The sequence below is a fragment of the Pseudorasbora parva genome, chromosome 20 (genome assembly GCF_024679245.1).
Source record: "Pseudorasbora parva isolate DD20220531a chromosome 20, ASM2467924v1, whole genome shotgun sequence".
Taxonomy (NCBI): Eukaryota; Metazoa; Chordata; class Actinopteri; order Cypriniformes; family Gobionidae; genus Pseudorasbora; species Pseudorasbora parva.
Window position 1 is genome coordinate 14,488,791 of NC_090191.1, and position 14,081 is coordinate 14,502,871.

Consider the following 14,081-nt stretch of genomic DNA (forward strand, 5'->3'; position numbering starts at 1 on the left):
ACACATGCTTTGCATGTATGAGCTCCTGGGTTCAATCCCCAGCGTCTCCAAAGAAAGTTCCCGTGTCACCACGTAGAATTGTAAAGTTTTTTTGTTGGATTTTTTTTGCAACAAATGTCCTGGGTTCAATCCCCAGCATTTTAAAGCAATTTGGAACTTTTCTTTAGCCTCATACATGCAAAGCATATACTCTACCATTGAGCTACTGCCCCCTGTGAAGGTTGTGGTGAGTTTCATGTCCCTTTTACTCAAGCTAGCATTTCTTAGCAATGTGGAACTTTCCACTCGCCTGCAGGAAACTTGTTCAGTCCATCAGGGGATGTAGCTCAGTGGTAGAGCGCATGCTTTGCATGTATGAGGTCCTGGGTTCAATCCCCAGCATCTCCAAGGAAAGTTATCCTTTAACTCAAACCTTTATCTGTTGCACATCTCTCTCTGCCTAATTTTTTAGTTGGGAAATTAGCATCTAGGTTGAGTACAAGGCACTTGTAACTCAGCCCAACATTCACAAGGGCCAGTGGTTCAGTGGTACAGCACATGCTTTGCATGTATGAGCTCCTGGGTTCAATCTCAGCGTCTCCAAGGAAAGTTGTAGAATTGAAAAGTTTTATTTTTTATTTTTTTTGCAACAAAGGTCCTGGTTTCAATCCCCAGCAATTTAAAGGAATGTGGAACTTTCCATTAGCCTCACACATGCAAAGTATATGCTCTACCATTGAGCTACTGCCCCTTGTGAAGGTTGTGGTGAGTTTCATGTCCCTTTTACTCAAGCTAGCATTTCAAAGCAATGTGGAACTTTCCACTAGGCTGCAGGAAACTTGCTTCAGTCCATCAGGGGATGTAGCTCAGTGGTAGACCGCATGCTTTGCATGTATGAGGTCCTGGGTTCAATCCCCAGCATCTCCAAGGAAAGTTATCCGTTATCCTTAAACCTTTATCTGTTGCACATCTCTCTCTGCCTAATTTTTTAGTTGGGAAATTTGCATCTAGCTTGAGTACAAGGCACTTGTAACTCAGCCCAACATTCACAAGGGCCAGTGGTTCAGTGGTAGAGAACATGCTTTGCATGTATGAGCTCCTGGGTACAATCTCAGCGTCTCCAATGAAAGTTGTAGAATTAAAAAGTTTTATTTTTTATTTTTTTTGCAACAAAGGTCCTGGTTTCAATCCCCAGCAATTTAAAGGAATGTGGAACTTTCCATTAGCCTCACACATGCAAAGTATATGCTCTACCATTGAGCTACTGCCTCTTGTGAAGGTTGTGGTGAGTTACATGTCCCTTTTACTCAAGCTAGTGTAGTGGACAGCAGAATTCCAGGGCCCAGTTTATGGCCGGGCCCCTCTTTGCCCATAACAGTGGACAAAGGTTTGCTCCATTTTGATTGGATATTGTTGGACTAGCACAAACAAGATGTCCAACCCATCAGATAAAGATGCTTGGACAACATCCAGATACCTCTTTGAGGGCAAGAAGAAGACCTCTAGTACCAAGCCCAGGAAGGACAAGACTTCTCATTGGTCCACATGCAGTTTCTGCCCTTCACCCATCTAGAGATGGATCCCTAATGACCTGATTTGTGACGGCCATAAACATTCCTCAGGACTTCAGCAGTAGTGGGTGAAACAAAGAAAGACCAAAACTGATCCATCCAAATCCATTCACAACTATGTTTGGAAACCTTAAGACTGATGTAAACTACACATATCCATCTCATACTTATTCAGAGAAATAAGTATTTTCAGTGACAGCTATTTGTAATGCAACATCTTCCACAAATGCAGCTGTTAATGAACAAATGAATGAACACATGACAGTTCAATCTTTTTCCATCATGTTTAGTGTCTATTTGTTTAGTATATTGCCAAGGGTATTCTGATGGTGGTTTGGAAAGTGAGAAATGCATTGATGAACTTTAAAGACCCTTTAAAGACTTCTAACTGTGTACAGTATGCAAATGAGTTCCACAGGGGAAAGAAGGGTGGGCCACACTGTGTGCCCTCTCTGATGCCAGCAGCCAATTGCAACACTGGAATGGAGAAGCGCCAAATTGCAATCTCCTCCTATTCGGAAAAGGATAAAGGTACCCTTTCAATAGACACTCCTTGTTCTGAGTCTGTCCCCTGAGGATTAGACTGTAACAGAGCAACCAGGTTCTGAGTCTCCTCCACGCGAGAGACATACAGTTCACCAAGTTCTGAGTCTGTCCCCTGAGGATTAGACTGTAACAGAGCAACCAGGTTCTGAGTCTCCTCCACGCGAGAGACATACAGTTCACCAAGTTCTGAGTCTGTCCCTTGAGGATTAGACTGTGACAGAGCAACCAGGTTCTGAGTCTCCACATCCGAGAGACAAACAGTTCACCAAGTTCTGAGTCTGTCCGCCGAGGATTAGACTTTGACAGAGCAACCAAGTTCTGAGCCTCTGGTTTAACCAGAGAGACAACACAAGATCCGAGGATCTGAATCTACAGCTTGTGAGGCAGCAACAGATACGACAACGTTCTGAGCCTCCAGCCTGTGATGAAAGAGACATTAACCAACACTACGTTCAGAGTTTTAGTCCAGCGAGATGACTACAGCACGTCCAGAGTCTCCATGCTAAAGAGACCAGAGCAGATTGACCAACTTCCGAGTGTCTGTTCCAAAGAGGCAGAAGACACAGAGACATTTGTAACAAGGTTAAGCTCTGGAGAGCAAACCTTCACTTCAAGGTTCCTTCATCTGCGTGTTCCAGGTTAAGGACCTTCTGCACCTACTTCAGGGCCTCATCTGCGTGTTCCAGATTTTAGGACCCTTTGGTGCCACAGGAGATCAGCATCCCACAGATCTTCGTGTTCAAGGCTGTTGAAACGGATTCCAGCTCCTTTCTTTACTGCACTGTCTCCCAGCAAAACCATTGGAAGAAGTCATCACCATCGGACTGCTTACTCAACCACGTGGAACGTAAATATCACTTAACCAAACCTCTTTCTAGAGACCTTGGCATTGTTGAATATTATCAGTATATGATTTTCTAATTTACATTAGAGGTAATATAACTGATGCTAGTTAATAACAAATAATCTTTCGTTTATTTGTTTGATACATAATAAGGTTCTTCACCTTAGTTTCAGAGAAACAACAGTTTATCTTTCCATAAGATAACGTAACTCTTCTATAGCCACACTTAACTTACTCACATGTATTTTATGCATTTTACGCACTTTGTTCCTTTATCATTCATTGTATTCATTTAGTAGTTGTGTTAATTGTTCTGTTTATCTTTTGTTAATAAAATCTATTTTATTACAATTGTGTCTTCCTTGTGCTGATAAGGCAGAAAAGGCTCTACAAGTTAGAAATCTCACCAATCTTTCAGATAAATCAGCTGACCAACTCTTCCCCCTTTACATTCATTATAAATGACTGGGCAGCCTCCTGTGTGGAGTGTTCTCATACAGCCAAGGTAAAAGGCCTTGACTAGTGTCCCAAACTAAGAGGGGGGGAAGGTGGTCATCTGATGTACTCATAACCACACCTTAAGTGACGTGTGATCCAAATTCACAACGTCAGCGGTGACGTGAGTACCAATCACTCTCTTACTTAGTGTCCTTGGGTGGACAAAAGTAAAAATCACTACATAATTGGCGTCCCTGGGTGGGCTAACTTAGAATGAAATGAGCCTTCTGTTTTGTCAACACAAGTTAATACACTTAAAGATAAAAAGTAAGTAACTTTAGCAGGAAACTAAGTCTTTCACCAAGTCAGACACCAATTGCATCGCAACGAGTGGTTCTCTCTAAGCCTGATTGATAGTTTCCTTGCTCAACTCCTTGGTACAATTTATGACTAGGATTGGTTGCAAAGTTTGTAGAATTTTTATTGTGGCATAGAACTGGCAATGTTTTTTTTTAGCACACGTTGTAATTGTTGATTATAACTAATTGCTAATATAAGAATAGCATATGGTGTTCACCTAAGTCTACCATACTGTTTTAGAATTTTTATGAACGTGTCAGATAAGGGTAGTGCCTTCTGACAAATTGAAGACAAGTGCTAGAATTCTCACCCCCTAGTGTGTGTGACATTCATTGTCGTAGTGGCTTAGAGCTGCTTACACTTGTGGTAAACTTTCAGAGTTTAGCTAGTTTGGGTGGTGTATTTATTTATTATATATACAACACAAGTATATATATTAAATAAAGATGGCTGATATGACCGCTGAAGCAGTGAGCCAGGCCTTAAAGGGCGCTTCACTAATAAAGCTTCTTTCTAGCCTAGCACTAAATTGGCCTGTACAACAAAACCAAGCCACAGACAAAATATCCCTCGCCCAAGAACAGAATAAAGATTTGTTCCAGGAACTCAAAAATGAGCTGGCTGATCTGCATAGGGATAATTTGAGATTAAGAGCTAAAATATGTAGATTGTCATCTGAGACAAAAAGCTTACAGTCTATTACTGTGATTCAGGAAGCAGAACTTAAAAGAGTCAAAACTGACATGGCCACTCTGCAGACAGAGTTGGCCCATACCCAAAATGACCTGCTAGAACAGACAGAGAAGTTAAATTCTCTGAGCTATAGTGAGACAAGGACTAAAGCTGAGTTAAGTTCAGCATTGCTCAAAATTTCTGAGCTGAAGAAGCTCCAACAAATTGAGCATACAGACAGGATAAGTCAACTGGATAGAGTCAAGTGCCTCACCCAGCAGAAACCTGAACCACAAAGTGTGCACCCCCGCTCCTTTGGTTCAGCTGGTAGGGTCCCCCTGTTGTATAGCTTTGAACAGAGAAAGCATCATCAGGACAGTGATGTCACAGTCTCAAGCAGCCTAACTGTGAGTGACTCTCCTAAAACTTTCCGCTCCTTACCTAAGCTTCCTAACATGCTACCATCTAGCAACAGACTGTGTATTCTTAGAGAATTAGCACGTGACATAGAGGTTTTTAACCCTGAGACAACTAAACACAACATAGAGTTGTATTTAAAGGATGTAAATGCAGCCTTGACATACTTTCCTGAGGCCAGCATGACTGACAAAGTCTTTCTTTTGAGAAAGACCACATCACAGATTGTCCATGGCTTCATGGATAGACAAAGCCCAGATATTGCTAACAATTATGAAAAATTGTGTAAAGCTCTTCTGGTAGAGTATACTCTATATCAGAACCCATCTGCCTCTCGTCTCTCAGCTTTCCGAATTAAGCAAGGCCGCCATGAGTCTCCCAGAGAGTACTATGAGCGCTTAAGGAAAATGTATTTTGCTGGCAAAGATGACCCCAAGGCAGAGGAGGATGTTATGTTTAAGAGTCTGTTTGTAAGTAATCTTTACCCTACTGTTAGGAAACCACTCATACTCCTGGTAGATGTTGAAAATATGTCTGCAGGAGAACTGAGGCAGCTTGCCATGCGAGCCTGGGACAGTGGGAAGATAGGCTCAGACAGACAAGACAGGCAGCCATGTTCATCTGTGCTTGAATCTAGACATGACTGTAAGACTCCCATTCATATGGTAGAGTCAGAACTTCCCCAAAACAGATTAGTCCATTGCAGCAATTTCCAGCAGAGCTCCCAGAGCCCTAAGCTCTCAGGTTACAGGGGTCATAACAATCAAAGGTATGCCCCCAGAAAGGAGAGCAAGCTGTGGCAGTGGGAGGGGCTAGATTGCAAGGACCAAAGAAGAGTAGAGATTACTCTGAGAATGGCCAAAAACAGAGAGGTCAGAATTGGAAATCTAGAGGGACTGAACGTAAGGATGCTGAGAACTTAGCAGAGATCCAGCACATACTTCTTAAAGCCCTCAAAGACCTCAAGTCAGAGGAGTACCAGTCCACTGACAGAGACTTGGTCTTCTAAGCATGATCAGGTCAGGGCCCTCCCCCTCCACCTAACATCTCAGACTGTGGACAAGAGTCAGGGGAGAGAACAGTAGCCCATAACTGAACAGGGTCTTTCAGATTCAGCAGACATCAAGTCCCTGTTACCTTTTAAACTTCAACTTCAGCCTAAGAAGGGTTCATACATTTCTATTTTAGTTTTGTTTCAGTTTAGACTTTTCAGTCAATCTATAAATCGCAAGGTTATGATTTTGCATGCCCATGACAATCGCTTTGGATGTCATGAAAGGGGGGTCAAAGCCTCCTATGATATTTATGATCAACTAATTCACTGGCCACTCGTACAGTAAAATATTGCAGATCTCAGCCAGGGTTAGATAATTTGTTCTCTATTCCAGCCATTCAAACTTTCTTATAGGAGACCTCCAAAAATAAGAGATAGTGGATTAGACCTCTGGTACAGCCTTCCAGAGGAAGCTGCAAACGTCAGGCAGAGCAATCAAATTCCCAACCCCCAGTACTGGTCAACATACAGCCTCTTGAGCTTCTAGCATAGCCAAGATAATGGATGTCATACAACTTGACTACTCCCATTAATTAGTCTGTATAATAATGCAATTATTACTTGTGAGCTTTGCTCCTGATAAGGTGATGAAAGATAAAATCTTGTCGTTGGTGGTACCAGGTGAACTAGTTGAGGATTCTGTTAATCAGGCAATGCAAGTAAAACAAGCAGGTGCACTAAGCTTACAGCTTGGATAGTGCTATACCAAATTATGTCAATCTAGACATTTAAATAATTTGTTTCCTGCTAAATCTGATCAAACATTTCAAGTGTTTACTCTCACAACGAATACTCTTTTGATATTCTAAACTGTTTAAGCTAAATTTAGGATATGTAATTTTCATCCACACATAGGTACCTTCTCTAGAAAGCTTCTAACCTGTTTAGAAATTATTCTACCAAACCTTTTATTTGGCTCATTTAACTCTGTAAAGAACATATTGAGCCAAATTTTATTTCCAATGCCATTGGTTAAAAGGGAGAGGTGAGGTGTGTGTGTTTTGTTCCTGCTGTTCCCTTTCAGTGCATCGCCCAGATCAACGACTTCAGGTCCTCGATCAAGCCGATCAGGGGGGTATGTAGTGGACAGCAGAATTCCAGGGCCCAGTTTATGGCCGGGCCCCTCTTTGCCCATAACAGTGGACAAAGGTTTGCTCCATTTTGATTGGATATTGTTGGACTAGCACAAACAAGATGTCCAACCCATCAGATAAAGATGCTTGGACAACATCCAGATACCTCTTTGAGGGCAAGAAGAAGACCTCTAGTACCAAGCCCAGGAAGGACAAGACTTCTCATTGGTCCACATGCAGTTTCTGCCCTTCACCCATCTAGAGATGGATCCCTAATGACCTGATTTGTGACGGCCATAAACATTCCTCAGGACTTCAGCAGTAGTGGGTGAAACAAAGAAAGACCAAAACTGATCCATCCAAATCCATTCACAACTATGTTTGGAAACCTTAAGACTGATGTAAACTACACATATCCATCTCATACTTATTCAGAGAAATAAGTATTTTCAGTGACAGCTATTTGTAATGCAACATCTTCCACAAATGCAGCTGTTAATGAACAAATGAATGAACACATGACAGTTCAATCTTTTTCCATCATGTTTAGTGTCTATTTGTTTAGTATATTGCCAAGGGTATTCTGATGGTGGTTTGGAAAGTGAGAAATGCATTGATGAACTTTAAAGACCCTTTAAAGACTTCTAACTGTGTACAGTATGCAAATGAGTTCCACAGGGGAAAGAAGGGTGGGCCACACTGTGTGCCCTCTCTGATGCCAGCAGCCAATTGCAACACTGGAATGGAGAAGCGCCAAATTGCAATCTCCTCCTATTCGGAAAAGGATAAAGGTACCCTTTCAATAGACACTCCTTGTTCTGAGTCTGTCCCCTGAGGATTAGACTGTAACAGAGCAACCAGGTTCTGAGTCTCCTCCACGCGAGAGACATACAGTTCACCAAGTTCTGAGTCTGTCCCCTGAGGATTAGACTGTAACAGAGCAACCAGGTTCTGAGTCTCCTCCACGCGAGAGACATACAGTTCACCAAGTTCTGAGTCTGTCCCTTGAGGATTAGACTGTGACAGAGCAACCAGGTTCTGAGTCTCCACATCCGAGAGACAAACAGTTCACCAAGTTCTGAGTCTGTCCGCCGAGGATTAGACTTTGACAGAGCAACCAAGTTCTGAGCCTCTGGTTTAACCAGAGAGACAACACAAGATCCGAGGATCTGAATCTACAGCTTGTGAGGCAGCAACAGATACGACAACGTTCTGAGCCTCCAGCCTGTGATGAAAGAGACATTAACCAACACTACGTTCAGAGTTTTAGTCCAGCGAGATGACTACAGCACGTCCAGAGTCTCCATGCTAAAGAGACCAGAGCAGATTGACCAACTTCCGAGTGTCTGTTCCAAAGAGGCAGAAGACACAGAGACATTTGTAACAAGGTTAAGCTCTGGAGAGCAAACCTTCACTTCAAGGTTCCTTCATCTGCGTGTTCCAGGTTAAGGACCTTCTGCACCTACTTCAGGGCCTCATCTGCGTGTTCCAGATTTTAGGACCCTTTGGTGCCACAGGAGATCAGCATCCCACAGATCTTCGTGTTCAAGGCTGTTGAAACGGATTCCAGCTCCTTTCTTTACTGCACTGTCTCCCAGCAAAACCATTGGAAGAAGTCATCACCATCGGACTGCTTACTCAACCACGTGGAACGTAAATATCACTTAACCAAACCTCTTTCTAGAGACCTTGGCATTGTTGAATATTATCAGTATATGATTTTCTAATTTACATTAGAGGTAATATAACTGATGCTAGTTAATAACAAATAATCTTTCGTTTATTTGTTTGATACATAATAAGGTTCTTCACCTTAGTTTCAGAGAAACAACAGTTTATCTTTCCATAAGATAACGTAACTCTTCTATAGCCACACTTAACTTACTCACATGTATTTTATGCATTTTACGCACTTTGTTCCTTTATCATTCATTGTATTCATTTAGTAGTTGTGTTAATTGTTCTGTTTATCTTTTGTTAATAAAATCTATTTTATTACAATTGTGTCTTCCTTGTGCTGATAAGGCAGAAAAGGCTCTACAAGTTAGAAATCTCACCAATCTTTCAGATAAATCAGCTGACCAACTCTTCCCCCTTTACATTCATTATAAATGACTGGGCAGCCTCCTGTGTGGAGTGTTCTCATACAGCCAAGGTAAAAGGCCTTGACTAGTGTCCCAAACTAAGAGGGGGGGAAGGTGGTCATCTGATGTACTCATAACCACACCTTAAGTGACGTGTGATCCAAATTCACAACGTCAGCGGTGACGTGAGTACCAATCACTCTCTTACTTAGTGTCCTTGGGTGGACAAAAGTAAAAATCACTACACTAGCATTTCAAAGCAATGTGGAACTTTCCACTCGCCTGCAGGAAACTTGCGTTAGTCCATCAGGGGATGTAGCTCAGTGGTAGAGCACATGCTTTGCATGTATGAGTTCCTGGGTTCAATCCCCAGCATCTCCAAGAAAGTCATCCTTTAACTCAAAGCTTCATCTGTTGCACATCTCTCTCTGCCAAATTTATATTTGGAAAAATAGCAACTAACTTGAGTACAAGGCAAATGTAACTCAGCACAGCTTTCTCAAGTGCCAGTAGCTCAGTGGTAGAGCATATGCTTTGCATGCATGTGGTCATGGGTTCAATCCCCAGCTACTCCAAAGGATATTGTCCTTCAACACTAAGCTTTATCTGTTGCGCATCTCTCACTGCCTAATTTATATTTGGAAAAATAGCAACTAGCTTGAGTATAAGGTACATGTAACTCAGCCCAACCTTCACAAGTCCAGTGGCTCAGTGGTAGAGCGCATGCTTTGTATGTATGAGCTCCTGGGTTCAATCCCCAGTGTCTCCAAAGAAATTTGTTGAATTGTAAGGATTTTTTTGTATTTTTTTTGCAAAAAACTTTTGCAAAAAAGGTCCTGGGTTCAATCCCCAGCATTTAAAGCAATTTGGAACTTTCCATTAGCCTAATACATGCAAAGCATATGCTCTACCATTGAGCTACTGCCCCTTGTGAAGGTTGTGGTGAGTTTCATGTCCCTTTTACTCAAGCTAGCATTTCAAAGCAATGTGGAACTTTCCACTAGCCTGCAGGAAACTTGCTTCAGTCCATCAGGGGATGTAGCTCAGTGGTAGAGCGCATGCTTTGCATGTATGAGGTCCTGGGTTCAATCACCATTTCCAAGGAAAGTTTTCCTTTAACTCAAACCTTTATCTGTTGCACATCTCTCTCTGCCTAATTATTTAGTTGGAAAATTAGCATCTAGCTTGAGTACAAGGCACATGTAACTCAGCCCAACATTCACAAGGGCCAGTGGTTCAGTGGTAGAGCACATGCTTTGCATGTATGAGCTCCTGGGTTCAATCTCAGCATCTCCAAGGAAAGTTGAAGAATTGAAAAGTTTTATTTTTTATTTTTTTTGCAACAAAGGTCCTGGTTTCAATCCCCAGCAATTTAAAGGAATGTGGAACTTTCCATTAGCCTCACACATGCAAAGTATATGCTCTACCATTGAGCAACTGCCTCTTGTGAAGGTTGTGGTGAGTTACATGTTCCTTTTACTCAAGCTAGCATTTCAACGCAATGTGGAACTTTCCACTAGGCTGCAGGAAACTTGCTTCAGTCCATCAGGGGATGTAGCTCAGTGGTAGAGTGCATGCTTTGCATGTATGAGGTCCTGGGTTCAATCCCCAGCATCTCCAAGAAAGTCATCCTTTAACTCAAAGCTTTATCTGTTGCACATCTCTCTCTGCCAAATTTATATTTGGAAAAATAACAACTAGCTTGAGTACAAGGCACATGTAACTCAACACAGCTTTCTCAAGTGGCAGTAGCTCAGTGGTAGAGCATATGCTTTGCATGCATGTGGTCATGGGTTCAATCTCCAGCAACTCCAAGGATAGTTATACTTCACCTCAAAGCTTTATCTGTTGTGCATCTCTCTCTGCCTAATTTATATTTGGAAAAATGGCAGCTAGCTTGAGTATAAGGTACATGTATCTCAGCCGAACCTTCACTAGGGCCAGTGGCTCAGTGGTAGAACACATGCTTTGCATGTATGAGCTCCTGGGTTCAATCCCCACCGTCTCCAAAGAAAGTTCCCGTGTCACCACGTAGAATTGTAAAGTTGTTTTGTTGGATTTTTTTGCAACAAATGTCCTGGGTTCAATCCCCAGCATTTTAAAGCAATTTGGAACTTTCCTTTAGCCTCATACATGCAACGCATATACTCAACCATTGAGCTACTGCCCCCTGTGAAGGTTGTGGTGAGTTTCATGTCCCTTTTACTCAAGCTAGCACTTCAAAGCAATGTGGAACTTTCCACTAGCCTGCAGGAAACTTGCTTCAGTCCATCAGGGGATGTAGCTCAGTGGTAGAGCGCATGCTTTGCATGTATGAGGTCCTGGGTTCAATCCCCAGCATCTCCAAGGAAAGTTTTCCTTTAACTCAAACCTTTATCTGTTGCACATCTCTCTCTGCCTAATTATTTAGTTGGAAAATTAGCATCTAGCTTGAGTACAAAGCACATGTAACTCAGCCCAACATTCACAAGGGCCAGTGGTTCAGTGGTACAGCACATGCTTTGCATGTATGAGCTCCTGGGTTCAATCTCAGCGTCTCTAAGGAAAGTTGTAGAATTGAAAAGTTTTATTTTTTATTTTTTTTGCAACAAAGGTCCTGGTTTCAATCCCCAGCAATTTAAAGGAATGTGGAACTTTCCATTAGCCTCACACATGCAAAGTATATGCTCTACCATTGAGCTACTGCCTCTTGTGAAGGTTGTGGTGAGTTACATGTCCCTTTTACTCAAGCTAGCATTTCAACGCAATGTGGAACTTTCCACTAGGCTGCAGGAAACTTGCTTCAGTCCATCAGGGGATGTAGCTCAGTGGTAGACTGCATGCTTTGCATGTATGAGGTCCTGGGTTCAATCCCCAGCATCTCCAAGAAAGTCATCCTTTAACTCAAAGCTTTTTCTGTTGCACATCTCTCTCTGCCAAATTTATATTTGGAAAAATAACAACTAGCTTGAGTACAAGGCACATGTAACTCAGCACAGCTTTCTCAAGTGACAGTAGCTCAGTGGTAGAGCATATGCTTTGCATTCATGTGGTCATGGGTTCAATCCCCAGCTTCTCCAAGGAAAGTTCCCGTCTTACCACGTAGAATTGTAAAGTTATTTTGTTGGATTTTTTTGCAACAAATGTCCTGGGTTCAATCCCCAGCATTTTAAAGCAATTTGGAACTTTCCTTTAGCCTCATACATGCAATGCACCTGCTCTACCATTGAGCTACTGCCCCTTGTGAAGGTTGTGGTGAGTTTCATGTCCCTTTTACTCAAGCTAGCATTTCTTAGCAATGTGGAACTTTCCACTCGCCTGCAGGAAACTTGTTCAGTCCATCAGGGGATGTAGCTCAGTGGTAGAGCGCATGCTTTGCATGTATGAGGTCCTGGGTTCAATCCCCAGCATCTCCAAGGAAAGTTATCCTTTAACTCAAACCTTTATCTGTTGCACATCTCTCTCTGCCTAATTTTTTAGTTGGGAAATTAGCATCTAGCTTGAGTACAAGGCACTTGTAACTCAGCCCAACATTCACAAGGGCCAGTGGTTCAGTGGTACAGCACATGCTTTGCATGTATGAGCTCCTGGGTTCAATCTCAGCGTCTCCAAGGAAAGTTGTAGAATTGAAAAGTTTTATTTTTTATTTTTTTTGCAACAAAGGTCCTGGTTTCAATCCCCAGCAATTTAAAGGAATGTGGAACTTTCCATTAGCCTCACACATGCAAAGTATATGCTCTACCATTGAGCTACTGCCCCTTGTGAAGGTTGTGGTGAGTTTCATGTCCCTTTTACTCAAGCTAGCATTTCAAAGCAATGTGGAACTTTCCACTAGGCTGCAGGAAACTTGCTTCAGTCCATCAGGGGATGTAGCTCAGTGGTAGACCGCATGCTTTGCATGTATGAGGTCCTGGGTTCAATCCCCAGCATCTCCAAGGAAAGTTATCCGTTATCCTTAAACCTTTATCTGTTGCACATCTCTCTCTGCCTAATTTTTTAGTTGGGAAATTTGCATCTAGCTTGAGTACAAGGCACTTGTAACTCAGCCCAACATTCACAAGGGCCAGTGGTTCAGTGGTAGAGAACATGCTTTGCATGTATGAGCTCCTGGGTACAATCTCAGCGTCTCCAATGAAAGTTGTAGAATTAAAAAGTTTTATTTTTTATTTTTTTTGCAACAAAGGTCCTGGTTTCAATCCCCAGCAATTTAAAGGAATGTGGAACTTTCCATTAGCCTCACACATGCAAAGTATATGCTCTACCATTGAGCTACTGCCTCTTGTGAAGGTTGTGGTGAGTTACATGTCCCTTTTACTCAAGCTAGTGTAGTGGACAGCAGAATTCCAGGGCCCAGTTTATGGCCGGGCCCCTCTTTGCCCATAACAGTGGACAAAGGTTTGCTCCATTTTGATTGGATATTGTTGGACTAGCACAAACAAGATGTCCAACCCATCAGATAAAGATGCTTGGACAACATCCAGATACCTCTTTGAGGGCAAGAAGAAGACCTCTAGTACCAAGCCCAGGAAGGACAAGACTTCTCATTGGTCCACATGCAGTTTCTGCCCTTCACCCATCTAGAGATGGATCCCTAATGACCTGATTTGTGACGGCCATAAACATTCCTCAGGACTTTAGCAGTAGTGGGTGAAACAAAGAAAGACCAAAACTGATCCATCCAAATCCATTCACAACTATGTTTGGAAACCTTAAGACTGATGTAAACTACACATATCCATCTCATACTTATTCAGAGAAATAAGTATTTTCAGTGACAGCTATTTGTAATGCAACATCTTCCACAAATGCAGCTGTTAATGAACAAATGAATGAACACATGACAGTTCAATCTTTTTCCATCATGTTTAGTGTCTATTTGTTTAGTATATTGCCAAGGGTATTCTGATGGTGGTTTGGAAAGTGAGAAATGCATTGATGAACTTTAAAGACCCTTTAAAGACTTCTAACTGTGTACAGTATGCAAATGAGTTCCACAGGGGAAAGAAGGGTGGGCCACACTGTGTGCCCTCTCTGATGCCAGCAGCCAATTGCAACACTGGAATG

At 42.2% G+C, this 14,081-nt stretch overlaps 4 non-coding genes across 4 annotated transcripts; all 4 read left to right on the plus strand.

The window, feature by feature from the left end:
- Positions 1–315: 315 nt before the first annotated feature.
- On the plus strand, positions 316–387 carry trnaa-ugc (transfer RNA alanine (anticodon UGC)). Its single transcript has one exon. It is a non-coding gene; the product is annotated as a tRNA-Ala (tRNA).
- Positions 388–10,586: 10,199 nt separating this feature from the next.
- trnaa-ugc (transfer RNA alanine (anticodon UGC)) lies at positions 10,587–10,658 on the plus strand. The gene has a single exon. It is a non-coding gene; the product is annotated as a tRNA-Ala (tRNA).
- A 654-nt stretch (positions 10,659–11,312) lies between these two features.
- trnaa-ugc (transfer RNA alanine (anticodon UGC)) lies at positions 11,313–11,384 on the plus strand. Its single transcript has one exon. It is a non-coding gene; the product is annotated as a tRNA-Ala (tRNA).
- Positions 11,385–12,361: 977 nt separating this feature from the next.
- On the plus strand, positions 12,362–12,433 carry trnaa-ugc (transfer RNA alanine (anticodon UGC)). Its single transcript has one exon. It is a non-coding gene; the product is annotated as a tRNA-Ala (tRNA).
- Positions 12,434–14,081: the final 1,648 nt, after the last annotated feature.